The sequence below is a fragment of the Melospiza melodia genome, chromosome 8 (assembly GCF_035770615.1).
Source record: "Melospiza melodia melodia isolate bMelMel2 chromosome 8, bMelMel2.pri, whole genome shotgun sequence".
Classification (NCBI taxonomy): domain Eukaryota; kingdom Metazoa; phylum Chordata; class Aves; order Passeriformes; family Passerellidae; genus Melospiza; species Melospiza melodia.
Genome location: NC_086201.1, coordinates 39714596 through 39734203, shown reverse-complemented (window position 1 = coordinate 39734203; position 19608 = coordinate 39714596). Strand labels below are relative to the sequence as shown.

Below are 19608 nucleotides of genomic sequence, written 5' to 3'. Positions count from 1 at the left end.
GCCCCCCCCAGCACCCTCAGGGGCATAGGGATACCAGAACCCCCTGCCGCCATGTCGGCCGTGTGAAGGTGAAGAAGACAGGTGAGCCCCACTCCCACGGGTTTGGGGGTTCCCCGCCCTGATGCTCCCAATAAATCCCGAGGCGCCCCTATAGACTTCTTAGTCCCCATAGACCTCCCAATACTGTCCTGGGCCCCCCAAAATATCCCCCACAACTCCGGACCGCTAAAGACTCCCAAAAGCCCTACCTGGACGCTAAATACCTTTCACAGATTTTCCTCAACACTCCTAGGGTCTCCCCCAAAAATCCCACAGACCTCTTCTAGGTGCCCGAGAGACACCCAGTGCACTTGCAGCCTCTCCCGATAAACCCCCCAAATCCCTTCCTCAGCCTCAGAGCCCCTCCAAACACGCCAAAGACCCTCAGAGACCCCCTAGAGACACCCAGCGCCCCACCAACAGGCGCTTTTGAGCCCCCAGAAGCCCCCAAATGCTCTTGGGGACATTTGGAGAGAGAGGGCATTGGGGGCAATCCCAAAGGTGGGGGAGATAAGGGAGAGAGTTTTAGGGGTCTCCCCACCTCCCAGGTGCAATTTTGGGGTGTCATTGCTTTATTGGCTCCACCATGGGCTGGGGGTGCCCAGGTGGGCATTCCAGGAGTGTCTCAATGGCCCTGGGAGAGGGAAGAGAGAGCAAATGGGGAGTTGGAGGGACCTGGGGGAGGCGCAGGGGCAGAGGCCTGAAATTTGGAGGTGGGGTTGTCTTACCAAAGGCGTCCCCTTACGGCCTGGCAGTGGCATCACAGCATCCAGAGGAGGAGGAGGTCCCCAAGAGGGCCTGAGGGGGCTGCATGTCACGGGGGGTGGCAGTCCCACAAGTGTTCTCCCATCCCCACAAGAGATTTCCTTTGCCAGAAGTGTTTCCCTAGCCCACAAGTGCCCCCTCAGCCCCTCGCATGACCGCGGACCCACAACTTCCCCCACCACCCCACAAGTGACCGCCCCGGCCCACAAATTACCACGTGAGCCCAGAAGGGCACATCCAGGCCCATCAGTGACCCCTCTGACCCACAAAAGGGTCCCCCAGCCCCACAAAGGTGCCTCATGAACCTCAGCAGCCCCCAGCCTTTGATTGACTCCCTGGCTGACAAGCACGCCCCATGACCCTCAAATGACCCAATGACCCACAAGTGACCCCATGGCCCTCAAGCGACCCCCATGACCCTCAAGGGCTCCTCTGGTTCCTCACGCAGTGGCTGCTGCCATGGCGCCCCCTGTAGGGCATCATGTGCACAGCTCCTGATTAGCTGGGGGGGGGGGGGGGCCTCACGGGGGTCACGTGACCTGAAGCTGGGCCCTCCCTGGCGTGGGGGCTCAGGAAGCACCTCCCTTGCAGGCCGCAGGGCATCCTGGGAGCCGTGTGGCTTCCAACATGGTGCACACCACAGAGCCCTGAGGCCGTCATGTGACCACCAAAATGGTTCCTGCAGCAAAGGCTCATGGGAGTCTTGCTTCCCATTGGGTGGCAGCCCCTGGTGCAGAGGGGCATAGCAGCTGCTGCTGATGTGCCGCGGGGCATGGTGGGAGTCGCGGGACTGTGAGCATACTGCCCCCTGCAGGGTATCCCGAGAGCTGCTTCCCATTGGCCAGAGGGTCTTGTGGGAGTCGTGTGGCCTCCACCATGGATTCTGCCACAAGGGTTCCTGGGAGACAGCCTGGGGGGAAGACGCCCGTTGGTGCTTGCAGAAGTGCCTCAGGTGGGTCACGTGACTGCCTGGGCACTGCCCCCTGCAGGGCCCTGGGGGTATCAGGTGACCTCCCCCCTGACACTCCCTGCAGGGAACCCCGGGAAGCAGCAGAGCTCAGCAGGGCCTTGCCCACCAGGGGCGTGTCCAGTGCTGGCTCCTCCCCTTGGCGTCACCTCAAGCACCATTGGACAAGGGGATCATCGAGGGTGGAGCTTCAGGGGGGCGAAGCCTCTGTTTGGCGAAGCCTCTGTTTGGCTCCGCCCCTTACAGCCTGCAGCGGCGGGGCCTGAGCATGGCCTGGCGGGGCAGCAGGAGGGTGTTGGGGAGGCGCGAGGACCCCCGAAATGCTGACCCTGCAGTGACCCCCACAGGGCTGGTGGTCTCGGGAGGAGTTTGAGGGGCTGCAGGATGCACTTATGGGCAGAATGGAGGGTCCGGGGCATCACCTGCGATCGGGTGGGGTAGTTGGGGGTCCTCAAGGCGCTCTTGGGGAACACGGGCACAAGGGAGGGAATTGGCAGGCACTTAGGGGTCTGGGGAGCACTTGGAGTCCTTAAAGGAACACTTGAGGGAACGGGGGAGCAGACTGGAGTCTTCAGTGGGCACTTGGGGATCCCGAGGGGCACTTGAGGCCGGGCTGCTCTCCCACCTCCTTTGTACCGGACGCTCCGTTCGTTGCTCCAGGCTGAGCCTCTGCGGGAGGTATGGGAGAAGTGACGCGGGCCCGTCCCGAGCCCCGCAAATTCCTCCCTCGGTCGCCTCCGGAGCCCTCAGGCCTGACCCGCTCCATCGCCCGCGCTCTCGTTTCGTTTCACCCCACCGCTCCCGTTTGGTTTCGCCCCAGCGCTCTGAGCTTGGGCGATGATTGGTTCAGGGCGGAAACGGGCGGGCGCTGCAGCCAATGGGAAGCGGGGGAGGGGGAAGGCGGGGGAGGGGAGGGGTCCTTGGGAGGGCTTTGGGGATTCCTGGAGGGGTTTGGGGGTCTGGGGACACTGAGAGATGCCCAGGGAGTTCTGGGCGTTCACTGGGATGGTTTTGATGATCTCAGAAAGGTTGTTTGGGATCCCCAGGGAAAGGCTTGGGATGGAGGGAGGTTGGTGTGGTTCTGGACATCCTAGAAGGGACTGGTGCAGGAGGGTCTAGGGGATCCCCATGTGGTTTGGGAGGCCCTCGGGTTGGTTAAAGTGGCAGAGAGCTGGGATCCCACTGACAGAGACCCTCCATATCCCCCATAGAACCTCCCAAATCTTGCCTAGAAACTCCAAACCTTCCCAGGGACTCCCAGATCCCGACAGGACTCTCTCAGCTCCCCTTAGATCTGTAACCCCATTCAAGGGAATGATAGAAAAATTGGCTGGCAAATAAACTTTCTAACACAATTTGAAGCATTAGAAAGCAGGCATTCTTTATCTGTGCAGGACACACTGAAGGACTTCTCCTTTAATCTGATATGTGCGGTGAAACTGCCACAGGGTATGGTCCTGTACGGGCCAGGAACAGGTCTCTGGTGGTCATATTCACTGAATGCTTCCATATTACATGTGACCTTTCCGTGAACCTTTCCCTTGAGCGTGCACTGTTACTTCTTGTTACATAACTTGACAAAAATCCCACTATATTCCAGCTGTGCTTGCGATGCTCTGTCCATGCCTTTAAATCCTTTCAGCTTTTCTGCCAGTTGTCTTTAAGCTCCATCCAGCATCTTCAGGGCAATTGAAAATTTCTCTTTTTCGTGTCATTTATCAGGAGTCCCAAAACCCTTCCAGGGACCCCCCATCTCCCCAGAGGGACCTTGTGGTTTGGGAGGTTCAGAGGGCTGAGGGGATCCCTGGGTAGTTTGGGGGGATCTCCAAGTGGTTTTGGAGGTCCCTGGATGGCTTTGGGGGTGGGGTCTCTGTCTCTGGACAGTTTTGAGGATCTCTGTGGTGTTCAGGGTTTCCCCATTTTTATGTCTTCATTTTAAGGCAAAGGCCCTTTAATTCCCTGTTTACCATTGTCTCTCCTGGCTCCAGCTGGTTTTCTTCAGCTTTTTCAGTCATTTGGGCCAGAATTTCCCATTCCCTGGAATTCCCCGCTGGGACTTGGATCATTAATTTTTGATAAAAACATCTGGACTTGGCTTGTCCTTTCCCCAATGTCATGGGGCCAGAAGGTACCATGGGGACAGCAATTCTGGGAGTTCAGGGAATTTGGCATGATTGCTGTGGGTGCCTGTTATGACATTCCTGTGGTTCCACACGTGTCACAACATCCCTGTCAGTCACATCCATCAAGATGTCCTGTGAGTTCCACTCCGAGCATTTCCTATCCCTGACAAGATCCAGCTGCCAGGTCCCAAATTCTCTGGAACTTTGAGTCATGCCCTCTTGCTTTCCTCCCCCGGCTCCCATCCTGAAATTCTGCTGAATCCACCCAAATCTGTATGGTTTGGCTGTGTCTTGGGTATGTTTGATTTGGGTATAAAAAGAGTGACTTTGGGACAAACATTCTGTGTCTGAAGGGGCCCGGGAATTGAACTGCCAAGGGGCTGGTGAGTGGGGAAGAGGGGGGAGGCTTAATTCCCTGTTTATTCCTGGTTTTCCTTGTTGTTTGGTGATGGGCAGAAATTGAGGATTTTTTCTGCCCAAATTTCAGATTTTTTTTACCCTTTCCCTTCTCGAATTATATGACTTTGGCCCCCTTTCCCCCACAAGTTTCGTAATTTTAGCCCTTTTTCTTTCAAAATGTTGGGTTTTAAACACTTCTTTTCCCAAGTCTCATGGGTTTGCTCTTTTTGTGCATCTTTCTCCCAAATTTCAGGTTTTTTTGTCCTCGTCATGCCCAAAAATTCGTGGGTTTTTTCTTCACCTTTTTGAGGCCAAATTCAGCATTTGGGAGGGTTTGTATGGGACAAGGTGAGTGAAGGGTTTTCCTGGATGTTGAGCCCCATTTTGATCTGAATTTGGGGGATGTTGGGCACAAAACTACCCATTTTGACTTAAACTGGGGGGATTTGGGGGAAAATTCATCCTTTCCATGAAGTTTTATTGTGGATTTGGTAGAAATGGGGTATTGAGGTGACATCAAGGGCAGGGGTTGGTGGGAATGCTGTATCAGCATTTTTAACTCCATTTTGACGTGAATCTAGGTGATTTTAGTTAAAATTCCTTTGTTTTTAGAGGGAACGTGATATAGATGTAGACTCCGATGTGGCCTCAAGGGAATGTTTAATCCTGTTTAATGCCATTTTGACTAATAGAGGTGGGGGGGGGGGGGGGGGGAAGTGGGGGGGTGGAGATTGGGGGGAAAATATATTTTAACCCAAAATGGGATAATTTGGGAAGGAAATCCATTTTGATCCAAATGTGGAGAATTTTGGACAAAAATTTTATAGTTTCAAATGTTTGGAGTAGATTTTGAGGCAGTGGGGACCAAAATAAGCCCCAAGAGGTTTCCATGTGCTGAAAAAAGACATTTTTGGGTAATTTGGAGGTTATTTGAGGCTTCTGGAGACATCCCAGGACTCACATGGATTTTTCCCATAAAATAACAGTTTTTAGTGATTTTCGTTGTTTTTCTTAGGGATGGCACAAGATGGGATATTGTGGCTCTTCCTTCCATTCTGTGGTAAGTAAAACTGCTGTTTTCCACACAAGATCTCCAAATTTCATGGATTTTGTACATATTTCCAGGCTTTTTAGCACAGAAAATGAAATCCTGAGCCCCTGGGCTTGTTTTTGCCTGAAAATTCCTCCAACAACCTCTCAGCTGCAGATTTATTATTTTTAACCAAAAGCCCCCATTTTGAAATATTTTTTTAATCCAAAAACCTTTAGAATCTTCTTTTTTTCATGAATGCCTCTATAATTTCATGGGGAGAAATCCCCTTTTTCCTCAGTTTCTATGGGGAAAAAAAAATGCACTTTGTCCTGGTTATTTTGGTTTAGTTTTTTGGTTTGGGGTTTTTTTTGTTTTGTTTTGGGTTTTTTTTGTGTGTGTTTTTTTGGTTTTTTTGTTGGTTTTTTTTTTTAGCTAAAATTCAAATGATTAGTTTTAGTGTTTTTCCAGGACCAAACCCCAAGATTTATTTGCTGGAACTGTATTTTCTTCCAGGGAAAAAATATCTACTTTTAAAAGATGTTTTTAGATGAAACAAAAGTCCTTTTATTTGCTCTTTTTAAATAAAAGAAGTTAGTTCTTAAGGAAAAAAAACCCTTTTATTCCTTATTTTCCTGACTTTTTTCTCATTGTCATTAAAACCTTTTATCAACCCAATTTTTAGGTAATGTTCTAAAGAAAAAAATACTTTTTATTCTCTTAATATTTTCTTGTGGGTTTTTTTGTTTAATTTTATTTTAAAAATTTATTTAATGAGGAAAAAAAGCCCTCTTGAACTCTTTTTTAGGTTTCAAGTACTTTAAAGAAAAAAAACTTCTTTTACTCTGTTATAGTTTTTAAAATTCCAATTGCTCATTTCCCTCTTAATGTTTCTTCATAATCCCCCTTTTTTAAAAACACAACTCTTATTCATGTATTATTTCAGAAAGCCCCTTTTAATCCTCTTTTTTTATTCAAAGTTAAACCTCATTATTCCCTGTTTTTCCACCAAAACACTCAAATTCCATTTTTTCCAAAAAAATCACCAGAATTATTTTTTTAATCTAACATCCCCAATTACCTATTTTTTAATTTAAAAAAAAATCCTTATGATGGGCTTTTATGTATATGCTGAGTTTTATTCAATTTTCATCTAATTTTCCTTTTTTTTTCCCTGCCAATCTCAAGATGGTTTTTTTTTTCTCCCTTTTAATTAGGAGAAGATACCCACTCTTTTAAGCCTGTTTTGGGGCAAAAAATGGCTATTTTGTTGGTTTGTAGCATTAAAAAAAATGAAAAAATATTTTTGATTCTTTTAAAGTATCTTTTGTTTAGTCTTCCTTTACATATCTTTATATATATAATGTATATTTTTATATATGCATTTTGTCTTATACAAAATACATAAAATTTTATTTGGCTAATAATAATATTAAATAGTGTAATTGAATAGCATCATATTGATCAATAGGACAGTAATTGCTTATTATTACTTACCTATATTTTTATGTGTTGAGGATATATTAATAATATACATACAGTACAACAGTTCTATCTGAATATATAATATAATCTCTACTGTAATTATAAAAAATACAACGTATGATCTATAATGCTGTAATTATGTTGTTATTATAATTATTCTTGATTTGCATTTTTTAGTAAAAATTTCTCTAAAAATTCAGTATAAACTTATTTAAAAGTTTATATGGATGTACAAAAGATGTGAACTAGGAGAATGTAATATATTTTCTATTCATATAATATATTACTGCATTTATTAATATAGCAGACTATATATTGCTATTATATATAACTATCTAGTTATTAAGATATAATTATTAACTATAGAATAGATATAAATTACTACAAATATAATTATATAATACAATTCTTACTTTACAATATAATATTATGTAGAGTTGCATATTATATGAATGCCATTGTTATTGTATTATATTGTATTGTTATTGTTATTGTATTATAACAGTATGTAATTTATGCATATAATATTTATTTACATAATTATATATTATTATATTCTGCATTACAATGTAATATCTACTTTTATAATTGTTATATTAATGATACATATAATCATAGATTATATTGCAATATAGTGTAATACAATGGTATATTATTTCTATTCTTTTCTCTAATATATTCTCTACCTTTGTAATTTTGCACCTTACTGCTTATTTTTGCTTGATTTTTACAATTTTTTCCCAAACCGTTTCTATGAAAACAAGAAAAAAATATTTAAAATCATTATCTGTATAATTTTATAGAGAAAATATAAATCATCTACTGTTTTATATAATTATAAAAATACCATGTAAATATATTTTCTGTTATTATTAATACTGAAATAAATTCAATAGCCACAGTGTTTATTATTGTATTACTTTAATTTCAGCCTGGAGAAAAGGAGGCTCAGGGGGAGCCTCGTGGCTCTCCACAAGTCCCTGACAGGAGGGTGGAGCCAGGTGGGGCTCTGCTCCCATGGGAACAGGGACAGGACAAAAGGAAAAGGTCTCAACTTGCACCAGGAGAGGTTTAGATTGGAAATTAGGGAACATTTCTTCTTGGAAAAGGTTGTAAAGCATTGGAACAGGTTGCCCAGGGCACTGGTAGAATCACCATCCCTGGAAGAGCTCAGAAGACATGTTGATGCGGGACTTGGGATGTGGTTTAGTGGTGAACATAGTGATGATGGTGCTTGATGGTTGGAATTGATTTTTGTGAAGGTCTTTCCCAACTTTAGGGATTCTCTGATTCCATGATTCTAAACAACCCAGTGATGACATAATCAAATCTCTCTTGGTGTACATGACTTGGTTCACTCTCTGATGTTTTCTCCACATCCATGTACCAATGCATCTTCCAGCACATGGAAGGAACAAACCAGGTGTGAAGACTGGAGAAGGAAAATGAGCCCACATCACTTCCTTGGGAAGAGAATATCCAGCAACTTCCAGAGGGGAGGAGAAACTGAAAAAAAAGGTTTGAAAAGCTGAAGTAGTGGCAGAGGTACCAGGGAGAAGAAATAAGAGGTGAGAGAAATGGTGGCTATGAACTGCAGGGCAGGCAGAGGACGCCAGTGACCCAAACAGTTTGGCACCTCCTGGCCATTAGGCAGCTGACCCCAAAAGTTCATCTCTGCTCAAAGGGCATGCACAGCCTCGCCCACCCAGTACAGGTGCAGGAACAGCATGAGGAAATGGGAGGGGAGTGTCATAAACAACCTAAATACTGTTGTGCATTTCCAGCAGGTTTTGCATCCTGTACTGAGTATCTCAGTCCTGGCTGCACTGTTCCCAGACACCAACACCATTAGATCAGAGGGAGCTGATTTAATCAGTTGTTAAAATTTCAATTTGAAGTCAAGTCATTTGAATGATAAGGACCATTTAAATTTTGCTGCTCAGAAGGCAGAAGACTGGGCTGAAGCCCGAGCTTTGAGGAGCAGCCAGACAGGGACAGGTAGAGCCAGGCAATGATAACATGGCACCCACCTCAGTTTGGGAAGAATCATTTGCCCAGCAGGAGCCCAGCTCCACAGCAACATCCCTGGAAACTCTGCATCATAAATAGCAGGGAGTTCATTCCTAGAGCAAAAGATTTCCTGGCCTTATTTACCCTTCCACATTTGCTGCAGCTCTTCATTTCAAAAGCCATGTGAGTACCCTGTGCTGGAAGGCTTGTCCTTCCTTCCTTCCTTCCTTCCTTCCTTCCTCTGCTCCTGGCTCTGCACCAAGATGTTCTCTGTTCTGCTGCTGACCAATGCATCTCCTGGCTCCCTACCACTGAAGGAAAAGAAATCTATTTACAAGACACAAACAGCTTTGTGTAAATCACAGCCATGGGCTGCCAATTGTGTGCTCTCCCAGCCCAGCAGTGCCTCCTTCCCCCAGCACAGAGTGCTGCACTAGCACAGCTCCAAGCACATGTTGCTATTAGGTCATGTCACCAGGGACTGGAAAGCACCAGTCTATGCTCTGTGTCTTAAAAATCCAGATGTGTGATGATTATCTCATGATAGCCATCATAGATCCTGTGGTAATGCTATTTCTAATCATTTAGCCTTCAGGAGTTCTTAGGCTGGGATGAGCCCATGCTCCGAGCTGGAGCAAACTGTGTGCTCCGGTCTACTGTGTGAAACAATCACTGTGGTCCTAGTGCTGCCTCCTCCCTGAAAAGATGGAGCTGTTACATTCTCCCAAGTCCACATGGTGGAACCAGATAATTTCTAGTTGGCAAGGTGTACAGCAATGCTCAAACCACTAATATCACTAAATATAGTGGCATGAAATTAAAGAAGAATACCCTTACTTTCAATTACACTCCCCTTTTTTACCACCTGATTACTTGATAATATGTTGTTATGGTTCTTTCCCTATATGTGGGGGCCTGAGTTAACTTATGTATTCCAGATGTTGTATTCATGTTGTTGCATAATTATATTTCCTGAGTCTCATACCTTCTTGGTGGTTTTCTCATGGCAGATCTTCACAGCAGTGGTGTTGTTGCTTCTCGGTCAGGGCTCCTCTCCCCAGCTCTCCCTGACCACCCCACCCCCTTTTATCTCAGTTACCTCCATGGGCTACAGCTGCTGCCCAATCAAGGACATCACAGCTGCAGCCCATTTACAATAACTAGAATCAGGGCAGGGTCACTAATACAATACAAAGATCTTTCACTGCCATACATATATTTACAACACATAAGTTAACTCAGGCCCCCACATTTCCCCCTTTTCTTTTAACAACTTTACAATTACAATATACATATCTGTCCCAGCTCTCAGGCTGCCACAGCTCTCAGCTGTCTTTTCTTCTATAGTCCCAGCTCTCAGGCTGCCACAGCTCTCAGCTGTCCTATCTTCTGTCCCAGCTCTCAGGCTGCCACAGCTCTCAGCTGTCCTATCTTCTGTCCCAGCTCTCAGGCTGCCACAGCTCTCAGCTGTCCTATCTTCTGTCCCAGCTCTCTGGCTGCCACAGCTCTCGGCTGTCCGGGGGATTCCATACCTTCATTCGATGTTCGTTGTGGCTGCAGATCTTTATCACGTCGGGGTCACCAGATGTTGTATTCATGTTGTTGCATAATTATATTTCCTGAGTCTCATACCTTCTTGGTGGTTTTCTCATGGCAGATCTTCACAGCAGTGGTGTTGTTGCTTCTCAGTCAGGGCTCCTCTCCCCAGCTCTCCCTGACCACCCCGCCCCCTTTTATCTCAGTTACCTCCATGGGCTACAGCTGCTGCCCAATCAAGGACATCACAGCTGCAGCCCATTTACAATAACTAGAATCAGGGCAGGGTCACTAATACAATACAAAGATCTTTCACTGCCATACATATATTTACAATACATAAGTTAACTCAGGCCCCTACACCTATATCTCTTCTTTCTATATGTGGACCATCTCAGGGCTGCAGCAGGAGTGGAAGCACCCAGGCAAATGACTCATCTCCCTCAGGCCAGACGTGGATTTTGACCCAGCAAACCAGAGCAACACTGACATAAAGGTGGAGTTTTGTGTTATTCAGGGAACAAAACATCACAGCAAATGACCGCCTGGAGTTTGGTGTGTTTCCTAGAAGACTTGCAAAGTAAGTATGAAGGAAATGTCCTTACTGTTTATCACACAAGGTCAAGTGTACAAACACCTGCAGCTGCAGACATCACAAGGATGCTGTGTTTACAGCAGGCACTGTCCCATTCTGCTTCTGGGAGTCTCTAGCCCCAAAGAGAGCTTGTTCAGGCTGGGGGAGATTTCAAGAGACAGCAGGAGGCTCCCTTTTCCTCTATGCTCTCCTTTTCTTTATGCTTCTTAAAAATCCCACCCCTCTTCCCACTAACTGTGCAGGCACTGTTGGATGCAGCTTCCAGCGGCAGATTTCTTCTTGCTGTGATAGTGCCAAGCTCGCAGGGCCCTGCAGGAGGGACCTCTGTGAGCAGTGGGATTTACACTCTTTAACAGCAGCCATGTCCCAGTGAAGCGGTCAAGCTGGGCAAGGACTGTCCTTCTCGGACAGCCCGGCCAGCTATCCAGCACCACTCGCAGCAGGGCAGCACTGTCCCGATCCCCGTGGCTGGGGACAGCGCATAAAGCAAATGCCCTGTGCTGTGACAGCAGCCACACCTTGCGGTGGGACGTGGCACGGCTTATGGCTGCAGCCAGCAGAAAAAAAGAGAGCGCTCTCCAGCTGTGGGGAATCCAGGTTCACTGGGTCCCAGGGGAATCGACAGCTGGACAGGGAAAGAGAGAGACGCTCGCAACAGCTTCTAAGGAGGGAGGGAGACAGGGGAGGAGTCGACCCTAGGGCGAATAGAGTTTTAGAGGGGAGCGGGATACAAAAGATTGACTTAGGGAGAAGCCCAATGGGGATAACTTGAAGGTGGGGCCCTGGTCCCTGAACCAATCACTCAACGCTCTGGCTGGAAGTTTCTAGAGAGATGGGTGCGAGCGCCGAGTGACGGACAGGGCACTGGGGAGGGATTTGAGAAAGGATACACTAGTGTCCAAGGCAACTGGGAAGGAGTTGGGATAACCGGCAGCACAAGGGAAGGAGAGGATAACCAGCGCAGAACCATTACATGATAGGGGGAACAGAAAGTCCAACTTCTACAGAAACAACACAATATCCCGGGACAGTCCTGGCACTGCAAACATGTTTTCCCTCTGCAGTTTGCAGTAACAGTCAAGGAGCATCCAAACTCTTGCAAAGCAAAGCTTGTTTAAAGGATGGGTTTAGTGCCGGTGAGCTTCCAAGGACTCCTTCTTTGAAGCAGCCTATGCAGGGGGACTCTGAAGTGTCCCTGTACCCTCCGAGTTTCAGACAGAGCTGGGAAAACATGTGACCCTCCGCTCACCGTCCCCAAGAGCAGACAAGATGCCGTCCCCCTTTTCCCGGAGCGGGGCGATGGAAAGGAGGCTGGAATGGCAGTGATGGGTGGGTTTGTGGCCGTCCCATTTCTAGCAGTCTCTGCCTTCCCCCACTGGCCTCGCGGGTGCTCTGCAGCTTCTCCCCGTGAGAATACCCTCTGCCCCTGTGCAGAATTCAGGAGTAATGCACAGTCTCTCCCTTCCCAGAAATCAGGCTGTGTGAGTGTGTTTGCATATGTGGACATGCCAAGTTTTAGCCCAAAGAGAGTTTTAGAGCTGACTTACAACCCACTGAAATAATTTTATTATGGAAGCAGTGACATACCTTGATAGTAATGCACACGCACCACTCCAGTGCCGGGGGTTTATGGGGCGTTTACGAGGTGTGTGTGCAGGAGGTGACATCCCCAGCACGCGCAGAGCTGGCAGTACCTGGCTGGAACCCTTCCAGCGAGGGGCTAGTGGCCCCAGGGTGTCTGGCAGCACTGTGGAGGTGGCTCCTCACACAGCAGACCTGGGAAAGGGACAAGGACATGAGTTCAAATAGCTCATGGCAATGGTTGGCAGGAGCTCCTGAGAAATTCTTCTCCTTAGTTCTGATGGGCAACAACAAAACAAATTTGGTGGTGCAGCTATTGATCATCTTCAGGTGAGCTCAAAGCAGAACTCTTCCTCCAACCCCTGCTGGAGATTATCTGCTCTGTAGTGCGGCCCACTGATCTCAGAGCCTTGTAGCAGTGTGTTTCTGCTGCCACGGGCCATGAAATGAGATGTCCTGGCTGGTGCAGTTGTGTTTGGGGGAGCTGGGACACCTCTGAACAGCCAGGATACCCAGGAGCATCACTGGGGACCAAGTATTAATTAGAATGTAAAATTTCATCTGCAGTCATCTTGCATTACTGCTGTTAAGAGGACAAATCTTCCATTGCCCTGTGATTTCTGAGTGTGCGGAGTCATGGCTAAAGCTGGGCTGGAGACAAGAAAGAGAAGTTTTGGCCAATTGGCCACTAATTCATGCCTGAGTGGTATTCAACACCCAATTGGCTTTGCAGAACCGGTAAAGGTGAGAGGCTATTGTAAACCTGAGAAAACATGTTTGTGCTACAGCACTTGATTCCAAAATTGTCCTAGAAAAGAACAAATACACCTTTGTAAAAAACATTGTGTGGTTTCTATTGCCCATCCCTCTACTGTGTCAGAAGCTGCCTGGAGAGCAATACTTGTTCAGCTGATGTTCTGAAGGGATTGATTCAGAAGCCATGACAAGAATGCAGAATGAGCAAAACACCAGCTTCAGTTTATAGAGTCAGGCATCACAAAAGCTGGAAAGAATCTCCAAGGCAAGTGAGTCCAGTCTTTGACCTGATATCTGCACTTAGCTGATCCGCAGGGATCTCTGTGATGCCATTTTTAGTGAGTTCACCTATGGAGTTTATGGGGTGAGCACAGGAAACAGAGCCCAGATTTGACACATGAACAAAATATGTGGGATTTCAAACGCCCCACAGCCCTCGGCTCACCTGTGCAGCTGCTCACCTCTTGCCTGGGACCAGCTGCTGTGAGCACCACAGAGACACAGGATTTTAGCCTCCAAAGACCTCTGTGGTTTGACTCCCTCGTCTGTGTGTCACAGGGCCCAGAAGATCAGCTCTCTGCTGCAGGGAGCTGGCAATTCATCTATTTATCACTTTCCTGGCACTGCAAGAGGTAAGAATGGGAGTGGTGGACAGCAAAGTACAGCTTCATCATTTCTGGTAAGATCAGATGAAAATACTGAGGAGTCATTTTAACGTGAGAATAGGGCATAGTCTTAATATTCAATATGATTAATTTACAACAAAATCTAAGTAGATTAGCTGTACATACACCATGTTTCTATCACCGGATGATCATTTATCCACATGACATTGCAAAAGAACAATTAGAGCAGCATTCCCTGTGCTCTGATAATACTCTCTGGTGTTCCCAGGCTCAGGCTGCTCAAGTGAACGATGTGTGGGCTGTGCAGCAGCTGAGCGTGGCTGTAACAGCATCGTGGAGTCACGAAGCATCATGCAGGAAAGCCTGGGGCTCCTGTGCCAATGGAGTTTCAGGGCAAAACTTGTAGTAAGCTGGTAAGTTTTCTTGCTTCCAGTCTTTTCCTCCTGGCTCTTAAATAGTGGCCAGAGGCTGAGGTTGGTTGTGGCCTGGCTTATCTGCAGTTGCAAAGCAATGCATCACTCTGCAGTCCTGTGAGGGAAGCCTTTGGTATCTTTCCAGTCTTTAGTTTTCCTCAATTATTCATCTGAGGGTTGCTTAATTGCTAAGTCTCCTACTTTTAGATAATATGGGGAGGCGTGAAGGAATGCTGTTCAGACACAAACTGGTCCCTTCTCAGCTTCAAAGGGCAAATAGAAATTCTCTCGCTGATCTGTCTCTCGGGCTGCGGTGACACCGATGGCTCTTGCTGAGCTCTTGCCAAGGCTGTAGCCAGGGCACAGCCCTTTCCCATCTCCTCCTGGGCAGCAGGAGCACTCTGGGACTGGTTGTGAGAGCTGTGTCCTGAGAGGAGTGCAGGCAATGCGTGCAGGCGGAACCTGTGGTGGATTCTGTGCGTCGTATTTCAGCAGACATTGACTGCAGCCTGCTGCAGAGCGAGACAGTTCCTGGTGTCTGTGTAACCAGGTACTTGGTCAGAGGTTGAGAAGAAATTCCTCCCTGTGAGGGTGGGCAGGCCCTGGCACAGGGTGCCCAGAGCAGCTGTGGCTGCCCCTGGATCCCTGGCAGTGCCCAAGGCCAGGCTGGATATTGGGGCTTGGAGCAGCCTGGGACGGTGGGAGGTGTCCCTGCCATGGCAGGGGTGGCACTGGGTGGGCTTTGAGGTCCCTCCAGCCCAAACCAGTCTGGGATTCTGTGATTGTTCTGTCTTTATTTTCACTTGTGAATCGATTCCAAGTCTACAGTGGTTTCAATGCCTGAAACCACTCACTGGGGCTGCTCCGTCCCTGTGTGCACCTGGAGGAGGAGATGGTGAGCACGCACCTTACAGTCCTGCTGCCCTTTCTCCCAAAACTATAAATACCAGGCTTTTCTCAAGTTTTCTGTTTTCATTCCACTCTCACCCCTCAAAGTCTTGCCTATTTGTCAGTCCTTGAATAAGCCCCATTTCTCTTTGGCATGGTGGGAATCTGCAGGATTTCTGCTGGCTGCCTTGATGCCTATAGGTTTTGGGGTCAATGAGCTTATGCAGAGCTGTGCTCATGCTGGAAGTTAAACCTTGTCTTTAAAGAGTCTGGAAGAGCAGTAAGGAGGATTTTAAGTTCCTCACAGCAGAAGCTGTGTCCACTTGGCATCTACAGCCATTCCAAGGCAGTCTGTGAAGTCTCCAGAACAGTTTGATGATGCAGTGTTAAAACAACTTTCTGCCAGTGCTGGTAAACTGCCATGGCTTGGCTGAACTACGTATAGCTAAAGAACCACATAGGAATGTGCATTTTCAGAGGGAATTTCCCGTGAAGTCTGAATGCGCATTTTTAGTGACAGCAGCCTATTCAACACTGCCTTGGCTCACCTGAAGCACTCTTGGCTTTCACTGAGTGTCCATGTTCACATTGTGGCTGTTGAATGATCAGAGAAGCTGTTCCTTGTTTTCCAAGAAACTGTTCTGAATTCTCCACTAAATGCTAAGCAGAGCTCTCTTGTGCTGCCATTTTTGGTGAGGTTTCAAATGGTTTATTTTTGTGCTATGATGAATTTTGATAATTGCTATAAGTATGCTATTAGTCAAAATGAGGGAGAAAGAAATGCAATTATTAAACTAGACTGCTGTGACTGGAATCTACAGCTGATACATTAAAGCCCAACTGTCATGCTTAATAAATAACTCAACCCGCGGGCAATACTGGAAGAGAAAATTAACATTAATAATGAGATAACTGATCATTATTTCTTTCTCCTCCTACCATTCGAAAAATATGTTGCAGTATATCAATAAAACAATAATTTTACATCATATCCACTGTGTGACTTCAGCAGTGCTTTGCTATCTCCTGCTTTCCCAACACCACTTTTATGGAATTAATGCTTTTTTCCAAGTCTTCCTTTGCTGCCTCGGGCTGTGTAAGGCCTGAGAGAGCCAGTGCAGGCTGCAAATGTTACTCAAAATGCCCTGTTTGCACCTGAACCCAAGAGGAATGATCCACATCCCCACTGACAGGTACTTATTTTTGAGGACTTTCTGAGCACTCTGAAGCTTCTGATTCAGCTTCTCACTCAGCACAGCTCCTCCTCCTGCTGCAGCCGAAATCTTGGCATTGTGGTAGAGTAAATGCCCCTCAGGCCCAGTGGGTTGGGAGACAGTTCTCTGTGCAGTAAGGCACCTGCCCACCCTGAAAGGTGTGCTGATATCACCTGGAAAGCCCCACCTTTGGTGGAGAAGCTTCATGACCAAGCTTTTCCCCAAATTATTTCAGAAAATGGTGTCTTTCAGTGATGAATGTTTTTGCAGAGGATGGATAGGTTCTGCTTAAGCAGTGCCCTCAGTCACATGTGGGAGCAACGTCACAGGCTGTGCCACCCAACCAAGCCCAGCAGGCCGGGAGCAGAGCCCGGAGGCAGCAGGAAGCTGAGAGAAGGCCCTGCTCTAGAACTGAGGGAGTTCCACCAGAAGCAAACAAAGATGGTAACTTGATAGGATTCCCTCTGTGCTCAAAGTTTGTCTGAGAAGACTAAGATATGAGCTTGTCAAAAATCCCAGGAAATATCTGGGAAAGGGTTTTATGTATGTTGGTTGTGACTAGGTACAAAGCTGCTGCGGGAAAAGAGCCTCTGCAGCAGGCTGGCTGGCTGAAGGGGTCTTACTTCTTCCTAGAATAAAGATTACCACTGAAATGCAATTTTATTTTTTATTGTAAAAGGGGGAAATATTTTCCAGATCTCTAAAACTAGTTTCAAAAATAGAGATGTGTTGTGGAAACATAAACAAAACATTTGGGGATTTCTCTCTACAAAAGATATTTCTAAATATTTCTAAGAATGAAAAGTGAAGACAAAATGTGGTCACTTGTTCTCTCAATTCTAAAACTACTTACAAAAATCTTTCAACACTATAGTAATTGGGAAGATATATTTGGGAATGTCTCTCTACAGAAAATATATTTTGAAATATTTCTACTAATTTCTAATTTCTAAAACTGAAAAACTAAGCAAATGGGGTTTCTTTTTCTTGGGGGCCCCATGCTGCTGCCTGCCCCCTGGGCTCCCCCAGCCCTCGGGACCCCGCCGCTGGTCACTGCAGCCCCTGCCTGGCTCCTGCCTGCCCACACCGTGGGCATCCACGGCTGCTTCTGGCCATGGAGCTCAGCCAGTGCTGCTGCCGGCTGGGCTTTGCTGCTGCTGCCACCCAAACACTGGGGTGACGGCACCTTCCCTGTAGTGCAACTAAAGAAAGGGCCATCACCCAGACTGGCAGTGAGCGGGGATAACTTCAGTGTTTTTTAGAGGGCAGGACCAGGGGGTTCAGGGGCAGAGGAAACAACATGTTAGTCTCAGAAGGGGCTGTACGGTGCTGGGCTGCTCCTGGGGTCTATAGAAGAAGTCAGGACGGGACAGAAGAGGATTAAAAAAGAGATGGAAGTAGCTTGGGGATATACATGGAGAGAGGAGGTGTCAGTGGGATCTCCAGGAGAATAGGAGATTTCCTTGTCGATGGCTGTTCTGCAGTCTTCTTCTCAGAACTCTTGACAGGGCTGCGCAGGCCCTTCTAACTGCTGGAGGAGCTGCTCCTGCTGTTTGGGTGTGAGGTGCAGCCACTGTCTTACAACTCTTCTCCAGAGGTGGAACTGTGGAAAGAGGAGGTGGCTGAGGCCCCAGCTGCCAGTGGCACACAGGGAGCCTCCTGCACAGCCGGGCCCAGAGCTGGCAAGGCTCCCCAGCATGGCTGGAGGTGCAGGCACAGCTTGGCCCAGCTGCCCAGCTGTCCCTCAAGGCCCCGGCCAGCAGGGCACGGCTCTGGGCAGGCTCCCTGGCCAGGAGCGGGCCCCAGAGCGCCTCTGCCTTTCAAGGGCAATCTCGTCCCTGCTCTTTCTCCTCCCCACCGTGCTTTGCCTCTGCCCTGTGCCCTTGGGGCTGCTCTTGGCCAGGCAGCCTCAGTGGGAGCCAGCACTGGCTGCAGCCCCAGCGGGCCCCCCAGGAAAAGGCCCAGCAATTAGGAGGCCAATGAAAGCTCTGGGCAGCAGCAGAACCCTCAGCAGAGTTCTTTGGACAATCAAGGACTGGCCACCCCTACACTGCAGCCTCCCTGGCAATGTTTGCTATGTACAGTAGACTTTCAAAAGAAGCTGTTTGAGAGAAAGGTGAACTAAACACTCACCCTTTTCTCTTCCAGCAAGTCCCTATTCAGACACAGCACAAGATGAAGATCAGCTCCAAGAGAAGCAGGCCTGCCAGTAACCCTAACCAGAAGCCTGTTCCCTCACAGAAACCCTTTCCAAGGCCCTTCTGGGCATCAGGAACATGTGCTGTGGTTCCATCGGCACCTGTGGGAGCAATGGGGAGCATCAGCCCATGCTGTGCTGCACGGCTGAGCTGGCAGCACGGTGGATGCGGGCAGGACGTTCTCCGTTTCCCCCAGAGCTGGGGCCTGCAGGCACCTTGCCGCCCCTTGGCACAGGCTGTGCCACCCAACAAAGCCCAGCAGGCCGGGAGGAGAGCCCGGGGGCAGCGCAGCTTCTTGGGCAGTTGCTGCTTGGAGGGACACGGGCCAAAGCCATCCCTGAGCAGCCACTGCCAGCCCTGGCCCTCTCTGCCCCGTGACAGCTCCCCCAGCCCCAGGGCACAGAGTCAGGCCCTGTCAGGACCCAGTGCAGCCCCTGCCCAGTTGGGAGCCAAGGCTGGCTCTGGCCCTGGGCTCGCGGCAGGGCTCCCGCTCGGGGCTGCTCCTGTGCCTTGGGCCTCTGGGCACTCAGGGCCAGCTCTGGAGCAGCTGCAGCGGGAGGGACGTTGGTGCATGAGTCCCCCTTCCCCGGGGCTGTGAACAAGCTCCAAAGGCACCTCCAGCTTTGGCTGCTGCTGGGCTGTGCAAGGGCAGGCCCTAGTGGAAGAGCTGCAGCCACGCAGCCCTGCCAAGGGCTGAGCCCTGCTGAGCCCGGCACAGCAATTACCTTCTGAGCCTGTGCCCGTGCCCATGCCTGTGTTTGGCTTGGCCTTCCTTCCTGCAGCAGGGGCTGCCAATCGGCCTCTGCTTCGTTGGTGAAACACCTCCTTCTGTCCTGCCTTTGGCCCATCACTTGAGAAACAAAAAGTACAACTTAACAGAATGAAAAATTCTCAGTTTCTTTAATGGCATATTCAGGATGTCATGCTTCTGCAAAATCGGGTGAAATCAAAAAATCATCTGGACTTTTTCAGCTGGGCCAGGG

General features: G+C 48.2%; 1 long non-coding RNA gene across 3 annotated transcripts; it reads left to right on the top strand.

The window, feature by feature from the left end:
- Positions 1 to 4088: 4088 nt before the first annotated feature.
- Positions 4089 to 18885, top strand: LOC134421590 (uncharacterized). Of its 3 annotated transcripts, none has more exons than XR_010028620.1 (6): positions 4089 to 4277; positions 4547 to 4641; positions 5309 to 5353; positions 8211 to 8376; positions 10753 to 10934; positions 18576 to 18885. It is a non-coding gene; the product is annotated as an uncharacterized LOC134421590 (long non-coding RNA). The 3 variants fall into 3 exon arrangements; XR_010028621.1 differs by lacking the exon at positions 18576 to 18885 and adding an exon at positions 13098 to 13838; XR_010028619.1 differs by lacking the exons at positions 8211 to 8376; positions 10753 to 10934; positions 18576 to 18885 and having other exon boundaries at positions 5309 to 6658.
- Positions 18886 to 19608: the final 723 nt, after the last annotated feature.